Source organism: Macaca nemestrina, chromosome 1 (genome assembly GCF_043159975.1).
Source record: "Macaca nemestrina isolate mMacNem1 chromosome 1, mMacNem.hap1, whole genome shotgun sequence".
NCBI lineage: Eukaryota > Metazoa > Chordata > Mammalia > Primates > Cercopithecidae > Macaca > Macaca nemestrina.
Window position 1 is genome coordinate 52,694,371 of NC_092125.1, and position 13,371 is coordinate 52,707,741.

General features: G+C 37.9%; 1 long non-coding RNA gene across 1 annotated transcript in view; it reads right to left on the reverse strand.

Annotated features, from left to right (window-relative positions):
• Positions 1 to 7,144: 7,144 nt before the first annotated feature.
• Positions 7,145 to 13,371, reverse strand: part of LOC139356584 (uncharacterized) — a 28,556-nt gene continuing 22,329 nt past the window's right edge. The window contains exons 4-5 of the long non-coding RNA XR_011608614.1: positions 8,100 to 8,184; positions 7,145 to 7,439 (exon numbers count right to left, since the gene is read on the reverse strand). This is a non-coding gene — a long non-coding RNA (uncharacterized lncRNA). The remainder of the gene's footprint in view (positions 7,440 to 8,099; positions 8,185 to 13,371) is intronic.

Genomic DNA, 13,371 nt, shown 5'->3' on the forward strand with positions numbered 1-13,371 from the left:
ATATAAGAACATGCAGCATTTGGTTTTCTGTTCCTGTGTTAGTTTGCTAAGAATAATGGCCTCCAACTCCATCCATTTCCTTTATTGATATATAATTAACACAACTGTATGTATCAGAAGTGTACAATTTGATAAGTCTTGATATATGTATACACTCAGGAAACTACTATTACCATAAAGAACATTCTCCACCCCCAACAATTTTCTTGTCTTCCTTGTATATGAGTACGTCAGACACTGTGAATGTCACCTTCTGATGTCAAATCATACATGGTAATTAGATACAAGACATTGAATTTTATTTTATTGGGTAGCAGATAATTTTTTATTGCTGTTGATATTCTTGATTTATTCTTCGATGTCTTTAAATCTTAAAAATTGTTTGCTTCTTTCCAATTTGCTTTTAATATTGTTCTACGCAGAAGCAGAAGAGCATTGTCTAGAGTTAATTTTTCCTAATGATGGAGGCAAGATAGTCTGAGTACTGTACTTGCTCCCTCATGAATGACTACAGCTCCCACTCCGGTGAGCAATAACAGGCAATGTCTTTGGCACTTTGTAAGCTCCATAGATTATTTACCTTAATTATCTCTGTAATTCTTTCCATGTCTTTGGATAGTTTCCTTCCATGCCATGCACTAATCAACATTCAAATGAATACTTGAAGGTGCCCTTTAAAGCTCTTTGGGGTTCTCTTGGGAAGTTGCCTATTTCATAGTCTTTCCTGGAAATGTTGGTCACCTTATTCTGCCCAGATGTCTGTCTCTGTCTCCTTAACTAAGGGATACTTTCTGGCTCCACTTGGATTCCTGCTGCCTGTCCCCTGAGCCAAAGGCTGAATATGTCTTCAGGCAGTAAACTGGGGAAACAGTAGGATTCATTTTGCTTCCTGTTTCACAGAAATCATTATCCTTCATTGCCTGATGTCTCATGTCCTGAGACCCATTGTTTCATGTATTTTGACCAAAGTTTTAGTTGTTTCATACAGAACAGTAAATCCTGTCCCTGCTACTGCATTTTAGCTACAGCTGGATGTTATGATTATTTTTAATTACAGCATAAGTAGCCTTTCTTTACGTCTACAGGGAATATTATATTAGTATCAGTATGCTCAAAAATATATGCAAGACATATTTTAAAATTTTACGTATGAATTCCAAAGAAGTTCTGAACACGGTATGTGGTGTGTGTGTGTGCGCGTGTGTGTGTGTGCGCGTGTGTGTGCGTGAGTATGTGTGTGTGTGTGTGTGATATAACTAGAGAAGTGCAATACTAAACAAAATCGATTAGGATTCCATGCAAGACAAAAAGACCAGGTAGCCTGTTACGCAATTATTGGCTGGGCTAGTGAAGTTAACGTAGGTACCACTAAGTTTTGGTTTTAATTTCACAAGACTGCAGCTAGCATGAAGAAACCAGGATGCTATTTCTGTCACCCAGAGTTCAGTTAGAAGTTTTTGTCTCTTGTAACAGTGCTTCCACAGCCATCATTTTCTTGGCACATGAGGCTGGTAATTAGACATTAAGTCATTGAGTCCAATTTCTGCCATCACTAATTTCTGTCAGAGCCACTTTAACTACCCATAATATTCCAGAAATATGGATCTGCCTCATTGAAAAATATAATACCAAATTTTAATTCAGAACTTTAGTTTTAAGGGTGTCTAAGAAATGGAATACTTAGCTTTCCAACCATATAAATACAAGGTCGTTAGTGTCAATCCACATATTCATCACACTATATCACTTTACTCAAATTCTATTCATTGCTTTCTGTGCATAATAAATGTCCACCTTTACTATGAGATGAAGCCAAAAGGGATAACCCATGCACCATCAGTTATAGTATCTATCTCAGAGTTATAACCATTCATTGCTTATTTGGCCAAAATTCTTCCTCGGTTTTCTGTAACCGAAAACTATTAATAGTCAACTACAAGAAATTCACCATATATAAAGTATTAAGGGAAAGTAATAGCAATATCTATATTCATAATACGACAAAAAAGAAAATATTCATAGGTACTGCATTAAGGGAAAGTCATAGGGGAATATAGCTATAGCTATAAATATAGATGCATTTGAAAGAAAGGGAGAATATATTCAGTTACTAAAGTCATTTCAGTTCGCAAGGCTGTTGTTGATATTTGTATTATAATATTCTTATTCCACATATTCTGTGTTGCCTTTTCCCTTAGATGGCATTTCAGCACCTAAAATTTTATTACCTACTAATCTGAGCTATCAAGGTTTCTGCTTTTTCTCTGACTACAAGTTATGAAAGAATTGAACAATTAAAGGGAGAATCCCATGTGCTCCAAACACACTCCTCTCTACCTAGTTATGATGGTTAATTTTGTCACACTGATCTGGCTAAGAGATGTCCAGCTAGCTGGCAGAACATTTCTGAATGTGTCTGTGAGAGAGCTTCTGGAAGAGATTTACATTTGAAGTGGTAGGCTGAGTAAAGAATATCTGCCTTCATCAATGTGGGAAGGCATCATTTAATTCATTGATAATCTGAATAGAACAAAAGCTGAATAAAGTTAATTTTTCTCTCTCTGCTTGAGTTGGGACATCCTTCTTCCTCTTTTCTTGGACACCATCTCTCCTGGTTCTCAGGCATATGGACTCAGACCAGACTTAGATCATTGCTTCTCTGATTCTCTTTGGACTCTGAAGTACACCTCCAGCTTTCTTGGTTCTCTAGGTTGCAGATGGCAGCTTGTGGGACTTCTTGGCTTTTGCATCCATAGGAGGTGTGAGTCTATAATAAGCCTTCTCAGATGAATACAGTTGTTCCTTGATATTAATGGGAATGAATTTCAGGACCTCCCACAGCCACCAAAATCCACAGATGCTCAAGTCTTTGATATAAAATGGTGTATTATTTGAGGACAACATATGCACATCCTGATGTGTACTTTAAATCATTTATAAATTACTTATGTTATCTAGTACAATGTAAATTTTATGTGAATGGTTGTTATACCATATTGTTTAGGGAATAATGACAAAAACTGCATGTGCAATACAGACACTATTTTAAAAATATACAGTTTTAGTTGAATCCATTCAGGCAGAATCCACAGATATGGAGGGTCATAGAATTAGTTCTGCTTCTCTGGAGAACTCTAATACCTGACTTCTTGATAATGAGACTTAAGCATCCCACAAAGTACAATCAACATTTTCTTTCCTTTTTCGTTCAATGACATAGCGATCCAAAATGGAATGATGATTGCATAGAACCAGGTTTAAGTTCTCTGGATGAATTTCACCTCTGCACAAGAAGAGCACAAACTTGTAGTAATGGAAAACAAAAATGTGTTGGTGGATCATTAGGAAATTCTACTTAAAATCTTCAACACCAGAAAAATATGTGTGGCCATGGGAAAAATAGAAGCAAATATTGCCTAGAGAAAACATGTTCTAACCCAGAATAATTGATTAGCACAGTCCATACAAACAGATACTTGCATGTATCACATACTACAGTACAATATGCTCACTGTTTGTAGAGAGGTGTTGCTAAGACTTCGCAAGGTCACTCTAACTTTACATGAAAACAATTTATTCTGGCTGAGAAAACTATGGTAAAACACATCCTTAGACATAAGCCACTCCATAATTAATGTTGTTATTATAAATTATTAATTCAAAAATAATATTGTGTGTGATATCATAAAAGTGAATGAGCATTCAATAAATTCACAATTAATAGTGCTTAGATCCCACCCTCATCCAGGGGAAGCAATGGGTGGTTGTGTTACCCCACCCAGGAAACCATGCTTTTTCCGTGGATCTGTGCAACCTGCGGATCAGGAGATCCCCCCTCATGAGCCCATGCCACCAGGGCCTTGAGTCCAAAGTACAGTGCTGTGCAGATTCTCAGCAACCACTTGGCTGGAGATTGTCTAAGACTACCGAGTACCTCTAAGACTACCGAGTACCTGGGGAGAGGGACGGCCATCCTCACTGCTGCTGCCTGTTGCCTAAGATGACTGAGTTCCTTCTTGGGGGTAGAGGCAGCATCCGTCAGTGCAGGTCCAGTCTGCTGTTTTTCCCCTGCTGGTGCTGGGGAGACTGGGTGGTTTGGACTTAGGAGGAATTACTCACAGCACAGCACAGTGGCTGTGGCAGATGATGGCCAGGCTGCTGCTGCTGCTGCTGCTGATGATGATGATTATTATTATTAGACAGAGTTTTGCTCTTGTTGCCTAGGCTGGATTGCAACTGTGTGACTCGGCTGACTGCAACCTCTTCCTCCTGGGTTCGACTGATTCTCCTGCCTCACCCTCCCAAGTAGCTGGCATTACAGTCGCCCGCCACCACTTCTGGCTAATTTTTTTGTATTTTTAGTAGAGACAGGGTTTCACCATATTGGCCAGGCTGGTCTTGAACTCCTGTCCTCAAGTGATCCACCCACCTCAGTCTCCAAAAGTGTTGGGATTACAAGCATGAGTCATCGCACCCAGCCCAGGCTGACTCTTTAGATCAGGCACTGACCTATTCCTCCTCACCAGGCGGGACCTTCCTGTAGGAATTTTAGCAGCTCCAACCAGGGGTTTATGGGCAGAACTCTGATCTCCCTGGGACCGAACCCCTGGGAGAAGGGGTGGCCACAGTCTCCATGGATCAGTGGACTTAATCTTTGGACTTAATCTTTCCCCCTGCTGGCTCTTAGGAATCTAGGCAGTCTGATTGAATGGGATTTCCCCTAGTGCAGTGCATCCCCTCTGCCAAGAGGCAATCGGAGTGCTTCATTAAACAGGTCCCTGATCTTGTGCCTCCTAACTAAGTGAGACATCCCCAACAGGGGTCATTAGACACCGTATAAAAGAGTGTTCTCACTGGCATCAGTTTAGTGTCCCTCTGGAATGGAACTCCCAGAAAAAGGCGGAGGTAGCCATTTTTGCTGTTCTGCAATCTCTACTGGTAACACCTCCAAAAGCGGGAGAGACCCAAGTGAATAGGGTCTGGATCAGCCCTACAGAAGAGGGGCTTGACTACTGAAAGACAAACAAACAGAAGGCAGCAACCACAACACCATCAACAAAAAGTCCCCCCCCCACACACAAATCCAAAGACCGATACTAGATAAACTCACGAAGATGAGAAATAATCAACAACAACAGCAAAAGGCAGAAAATTCAAAAAGCCAGAGTGCCTCTTCTTCTCCAAATGATTGCAACATCTCTCCAGCAAGGGCACAGAACTGGGCAAAGGCTGAGATGGATGCATTGACAGAAGTAGGCTTCAGAAGGTGGGTTATAACAAACTTTGCTGAGCTAAAACAGCATGTTCTATCCCAATGCAAAGAAGCTAAGAACGATGATAAAATATTACAGGAGCTGTTAATCAGAATAAACAGTTTAGAGAGGAACACGAATGACCAAAGGGAGCTCAAAAACACAACATAAGAACTTCACAATGCAACCATAAGTATCAATAGTAAAATAAACAGAGGAAAGACTTCCACACAATAATAGTGGAAGACTTAACACCCCACTGTCAATATTAGAGAGATAATTGAGACAGAAAATTAACAAGGATATTCAGGACTGGAACTCAGCTCTGGGTCAAGTGGACCTGATAGATACCTGCAGAACTCTCCACCCAAAAACAACAGAACATACATTCTTCTTGGCACCACATGGCACTTAATCTAAAATTGATCACATAATTGGAAGTAAAACATTCCTCAGCAAATGCAAAATAACTGAAATCATAACAGTCTCTCAGACCACAATACAATCAAACTCAATATTAAGAAACTCACTCAAAACCACACAACTACATGGAAATTGAACAACCTACTCCTCAATGACTTCTGTGCAAATAATGAAATTAAGGGAGAAATCAAGATGTTTCTTGAAACCAAGGAGAACAAAGAAACAACATACCAGAATCTCTGGGATGCAGTTAAAGCATTATTAAGGGGAAATTTATACCACTAAATGCCCACGTCAAAAAGCTAGGAAGATCTTAAATCAACACCCTGACATCACAACTAAGAACTAGGGAACCAAGAGCACACAAATCCCAAAACTAGCAGAAGACAAGAAATAACCAAGATCAGAGTGGAACTGACGGAGACACGAAAAACCCTTCAAAAAATCAACAAATCCAGGAGCTGTTTTGTTTTTTTAAAAAATAACCAATATAATACATACACTGTTAACTAGACTAATACAGAAGAAAAAAGAGATTAATTAAATACACACAATGAAAAATGATAAAGGGGATGTCACCACTGACCCCACAGAAATACAAACAACCATCAGAGAATGCTATAAACACCTCTGTGCAAATAAACTAGAAAACATAAAACAAATGGATAAATTGCTGGACACATGTGCCCTCCCAAAACTGAACCAGGAAGAAGTTGAATCTCTGAATAGACCAATAATGTGTTTTGAACTTCAGGCAGTAATAAATAGCCTACCAACCAAAAAAAGGCACAGTATCAGAAAGAATTACAGCCGAATTCTACCACAGGCACAAAGAGAAGTTGGTATAATTTCTTTTGAAACTATTCCCAACAATTGAAATGATGATCTTTTCCCTAAGATTCTTTGAGGCCAGCATCATCCTGATACCAGAACCTTACAGAGATACAACAGAAAAAAAAACTTCAGTCCAATATCCTTGATGAATATTGATGTAAAAATCCTCAATAGAATACTGGCAAATTGAATCCAGCAGTACATCAAAAAGTTTATCCACAACGATCAAGTTGGCTTCATCACTGGGATGCAAGGCTGGTTCAATATACACAAATCTATAAACATAATTCATCACATAAGCAGAACCAAAGACAAAAACCATATGATTACCTCAATAGAGGCAGAAAAGATCTTCAATAAAATTCAACATCCCTTCATGTTAAAAACTCTCAATAAACTAGATATTGATGAAACATCTCTCAAAATGAGACCCTTATAAAACCATCAGATCTGTGAGAACTCACTCAGTATTACAAGAACAGCAAGGATATAACCATCTCCATGATTCAATTACCTCCCACTGAGTCCCTCCCAAGACATGTGAGGATTATAGGAACTATCGTTCAAGTTGAAATTTGGGTGGGTACACAGCCAAACCAGTGACCACTCACATAAAAAACAAATATGGTCTCATTCAATGCTTATTCTGAAATTGGTTTATGTACATCGTTCTTCCCCAGAACCCTTTTTGAGGAACCTACTAACCATTTTTAAATTGTCCTTATCTTGTTGCCATGTGGTCATCCATTGTTCATAAATCATTACAGATTTGTAACTCAGGTACTTCTTTAGTTCCATTTTTGATTGTGTGAATAAAATGGTTTAGCCTTCCACTTCTAGTTGAAGCCAATCAATGAGCAAAAACAAACTATAAATAGGTTTTGGATTTGATTTCCGGAGTTATCCACTTAATATAATCTCTCCATGAGCCTGTAGACATGTAAGAAACATTAGTAGCTTTAGGACATATAGTGAATCCTATCTCATTTATACCATTTTCATTTGCTAAAGGTGTCCTGCTTCAAAACTCTGGGAAGCTAAGACTATTTCTTTTAAGAATAAGGGCTCTAGGCCAGGCGTGGTGGCTCATGCCTGTAATCCAGCACTTCGGGAGGCCAAGGTTGGGAGTTCAAGACCAGACTGAACAACATGAGAAACACTGTCTCTACTAAAAATAAAAAATTAGCCAGGTGTGGTGGCACATGTCTGTAATCCCAGCAACTCGGGAGGCTGAGGCAGGAGAATCACTTCAACCCGGGAGGCAGGAGTTGCGGTGAGCGGAGATCATGCCATTGTACTCCAGCCTGGGCGACGTGAGTGAAAGTCCATCTCAAAAGAAAAAAAAAAAAAAAGAATAATGGTTCTTAGTACAGCCTGTTCCACAAACTAGAGATCAGCTAGATGTTTCTCTGATTGAAGATTTCCATAGGCTCCAACCAGGGTCCTGATCCAACATAGAAACATTAAGCCTGTTTGGATCCACTGGAACAACAGGGTGAACAGCAGCCACAATGGCAACTAAACTTTCTCTAATTCTGTGTTACTTAGTTCACGAGTTAGAGCCAAATATTCAGCTAAATATTCTCTTACCTCTCAAATCTAAATAGATCCAGTAAGCATCAGGTCTTCTATCAGCTAAGAAATACAGCTTACAATAGATAAATGTAAAATCTCACTGAAAAAATAAAATAAAATAAAATTTAGAATTCGATAAGAAGAATCAAACACTTAGTAATCACAGGTTATATGATTACATACATAAAAACATTGAACATAATTAAATAAATTTTCAGAATAAGAGATTAGATATCCATTGTACACACATAAGCATTTTATTTCAAAATTAAAACAATAAATGGTTTTTCTTTTCTAACAGATTCTGCTATTTGTATGGGAATGCAATAGCCTAACCATAATCAAAATGCTAATGAAGAAGAAAATGGGAGGAACATATATTGTCATATATCAGGACTTACACAAAGGAACTGTAGGATTATTGCAGGAATTGATAACATGACAAATTGAGCAGAATAGCAAGCCCAGGAATAGACCCATGCATGTATAGAAGCTTGATATGTACAGATGTGGCCTTCCAGACAATGAAATGAGGATAAACTGTTCGATAATTAGTGCTAGAATATTGGTCTATTCATATTAAAAAATAAAACCGGATCTCTATATCATAATATTAGAAAAATCATGTCAAGTGGACTTAAGACTTAAATGTGAAGGTCAAATATATAAAAGCTTTTAAGAGATAATATAGGTAGGAGATTATCTTCATGAACTTAAGGAAAGGAATGACTTTTAAGGCAAAACAGAAAGCATGATGTAAGGAAAATATCGATACGTTGTATATCTATTAAAACTAAAAACTTGGCCAGGTCCAGTAGCTCATGCCTGTAATCCCAGCACTTTGGGAGGCCGAGGTGGGCAAATCACGAGATCAGATGTTCAAGACCAGCCTGGCCAACATGGTGAAACCCCGTCTCTACCAAAAATACAAAAAATTAGCTGGGCATAGTCGTGTGCACCTATAATTCCAGCTACTCAGGAGGCTGAGGAAGGAGAATCGCTTGAACCCAAGGGGCAGAGGTTGCAGTGAGCCGAGATCGTGCCACTGCACTCCAGCTGGGCAATAGAGTGAGACTCCGTCTAAAAAACAAAACAAAAAAGTAACAAAAACTAAAAACTCATAAAAGTTGTGAAGGGTTAAGCTAAAGAATGATGAGTATATACAATATAAAAAGAACTATAAAAATCAATGAGGTAAAATTTAAAAAAAGACAATTGAAAAAACAAAGTTTATAAATGATGAATTTCAAATGGCCAATTGTCACATGAAAGGGCCTTTTTCAATCTCTTTACTAACCAGTCCAAAGCAAATCAAAGCCACAATGTGATGATACTGCATCATAGATTGGTTTGCTAACATTAAAGTTTACCAATATCAATGTTATCCAGGGCATGAACCTATGAGAATTCTTACACGCTGCCAAACATTGTGCAAACTGGACAAAAATTTTGGAAGACAAGTTGGCAGTTTCTGCTAAGGTTGACCATATGAACATACTGTAACATAGCAATTCTACCCTCAGGTATAGGAAAAAAAAGGACCACTCTAGAAAAAGGAGTACACATATAAACCAGTTAATATTCATAACATCACCATTTATAATGGCCAGGAATTGGACAAAATGCAAATATTTATCAGCACTCAAATAAATGAATAAATGGTGGTATAATAACAAAAGAATATGTAGAACAATAAAAATTGATGACCTAAATCCACAGACCACTGGGAAGAAATGGGCAGAGATAATGTTTTTAAAAGCATAAAACAAAAACAAAACCATCCCCATCACAAACATATACATGACAGAAAGGAAGGCTAAGAGATGGCAGATAAACATATCTTCCTGTGAACTCTATTTTTTTTTTTTTTTTTTTTTTGAGAGGGAGTCCCACTCTGTCCTCCAGGATGGAGCGCAGTGGCATGATCTCAGCTCACTGCAAGCTCTGTCTTTCAGGTTCACGCCATTCTCCTGCCTCAGCCTCCTGAGTAGCTGGGACTACAGGTGCCCGCCACCACACCCAGCTAATTTTTTTATGTTTTTAGTAGAGACAGGGTTTCACCAAGTTAGCCAGGATGGTCTCGATCTTCTGACCTCGTGATCCACCCGCCTCAGCCTCCCAAAGTGTTGGGATTACAGGCATAAGCCACCGCACTCGGCCTCCTGTGAACTCTTAGGAAGGTTTTTCTTTGTCTCTTCTTGTCTGGATAATGAAAAGAAGGAATCATAAGAATTGTATCATTATAATATGAAGAACATAGGTCTTGGCCGGGCGCGGTGGCTCACGCCTGTAATCCCAGCACTTTGGAATGCCGAGGTGGGCGGATCACGAGGTCAGGAGATCGAGACCATCCTGGCTAACACGGTGAAACCCCGTCTCTACTAAAAATACAAAAAATTAGCCGGGCGTGGCGGCGCCTGTAGTCCCAGCTACTCAGGAAGCTGAGGCAGGAGAATGGCGTAAACCCGGGAGGCGGAGCAAACGCCACTGCACTCCAGCCTGGGCGACAGAGCGAGACTCTGTCTCACACACAAAAAAAAAAAAGAACATACGTCTAAAAGAGACTGTTATATGTTCTGAAATCTCATCAGCAGGTTTATTTCTGCTATACTTAAACTTTGCCACAGTGATGGTACAAAATGTTTTGTCAAGCCAAATATATAATATTAAGCTTATGAGGAAACGTTGGCAAAAATGAAGACACAATTAATGTCACAATGAGAGGATACTTACTTTTAATATTTCTGCTAAGGAGGATATAATTAAAAGCAAAAGTTTTTACTCTCTTTCATTCTCACATTTTTTCTTCTCAAATCTGAGAAGAGGTTCATACTCATAAGCATGTCTAAGATGAACAAACTACTACATTATTAATGCCTTATAATGCTTTACAGTGTTATTAACAATCCTCATATAAAGTCTTCCCTTAGCCCATTTTTAGGGGAATAATCTGCATGATGCTTCTGCTGAAAAGACAGAAACAGATGTGGTTTTCAACTCATAGCCCACTCTATAGGACCACAATGAACGAAATTGGGAAGAGTGGTTTAGAGGCGAGCATTTAACCCATAGACTGGACTGACATTTACAGTGAAGCCTACTGAGAAAAAGTAACTCTTTTAAAGAGAATGCCTGTAAGCAGCTGGAACTTAATGAACTATGAGAAGATAATGGGGTGCACAGAAGTCACTACCGCTTTTCACATCGATTTTGTCTTTCTGAGTTTTTAGGATCTTGGCAATTTTTTTTACATTACCGATATTATTTTTACTCCATTTGATGGGAAATATACCTCTATTCTTTTGGCTTTGTGTTACTCCATGGAGTCCATATGCTCTAATATTATAAAGAAACCAAAATCACTAAAATTTCTGTAGTTTTAAAGCATCTGATCTTTCTCTATTCTCTCCTCTTCCCCTATTATGTAATATACAGTTTACCATAACTGCCTAACTTATTTTTTTTTTACATCCAAGAACTGTCTGAGAGCATGATAATCATTGGTTAACCCTATTCTTTCACATTATTAAGAACTAGAAACCAGTATGTACAGTATGATATTTAATCAACTAGTAGAAGAAACAAAAGTTTGAGAAAACACAGAAACCCTGTAACATATATATATATATATATATATATATTCCCTGTATCTCTCTCTATAATATATATATGTTCCCTAATATATATATATTATATTATATATATATATATATTCCCTATATCTAAAATAGAAGTTGAATCCTAGAAAAAATAAAAAGGGGATGCTTAGGTTAACTTTAGGAATTATTATAACTTTTAATTTGACAAATTTTTAAGATGCACATAACAATATTTGTGTGAATAATATTAAAGACACACTCTGTGTAATGCTCCTAGCTTAGATCTGGTCTGTGAAAATGCTTAATAAATGTTTATTCTCAAAAAACAAACAAGCCAACATTGGGACTTATTTTGAACCATCAGGATTCTTGAGTGATGGTTCTCACTGATTTATGAATAAATCCAAATCAGAAGCATGTGGGAATTTTTAATTTCAAATTACATAAAAAATGTCTGCTTCCAATTATAAAGTAGAACAGTTGGAATACCATTATGTAATGTACAATATAGATAGCTAGACAGAGTCACTATCACGCCAATCATAAGAAAAAGCAAGTTAATCTATAAAGTTACAACTGAAACCCGCCAGAGAGCTAACATTGCAGGAAAAACACTTCGTTTGAAGAGTGAGGAACATAGGCATTTTCAAAAAGATTTGGGATATGCTTCTCTTTACACCTACCAAAGGATAAGAAGAATCTGCTAAATTTTTTAACAGTGTTAAAGGCTGAGTGTGGTATAGTAAAAAGGCCCTGAAAGCTTCAGACCCAACAAGAGCTCACAAACACTTGAAGGTTTTTCCCAGATCTCTACCTTGCACAAATAAAAGAGAGTGGAGGCAAGATGCAGAAATAAGAAAATCCTCATTTGGGGTGTACGCTTGAAGAAGAGCAGGGATTATCCCTGAAGAAAAGACTCAAAGCTCTACCCAAACTCTCTCCTCTTCAGAATAGAAGTTTCCAGTCATTAAAGATACTGTATAAAACCATTTTGCCCCCAACAAACAAGTAAATACTTATTGCAGAAAGGTTTCTGAGTACTGAGGAAGGTAGTATATCTGACAAAAAACCATGATAGAGACACCGTGCCAAAGGCATGTATCATACTAAAGATTATCTTAGATATTCCCCATCACTCAGTAAGTAGCATGCCATCTACAGTTGGAATATGAGCGGTAAAATCCTAAAGAGAGACCCTGTTTAGGTTGCTGATGAGAGAGACCCCCATGTAGCTGATGGTGGATGAGGAGCAAGTAAAACTCTCCAACATGCCAGCATGTACCCTCAGCATCAGTTAAGGCTAGAGAATTTTGAAGCTGGTGGCTCACCATAATAATAAAACCGGAACCCAACTTAAGTTTTGACTGCATTCATCTAATACACTTATTCAAGGATACAAGAGCTATGATCCTCTCCAGGAAAAGCTAATATTTATCTCAGATTCAGGTATGTTTCACATCATAAATTGTCACAGAAACCTGAATTAAAACTGCTCTAAAATTCTAATATACAGATAATAATATAGCAAATATTAAAAACAAAGATTGAGACTAATGATAACAATAATGTAAAACAAAACAACTTTGTCATCAATAGCTAGTAGGAGTGTGTATTGACACAATCACTTTGAAAGCTATTTGAAAGTATTTACTAAAGCTAGACTATTACGCAGTAGTTAATTATATGCC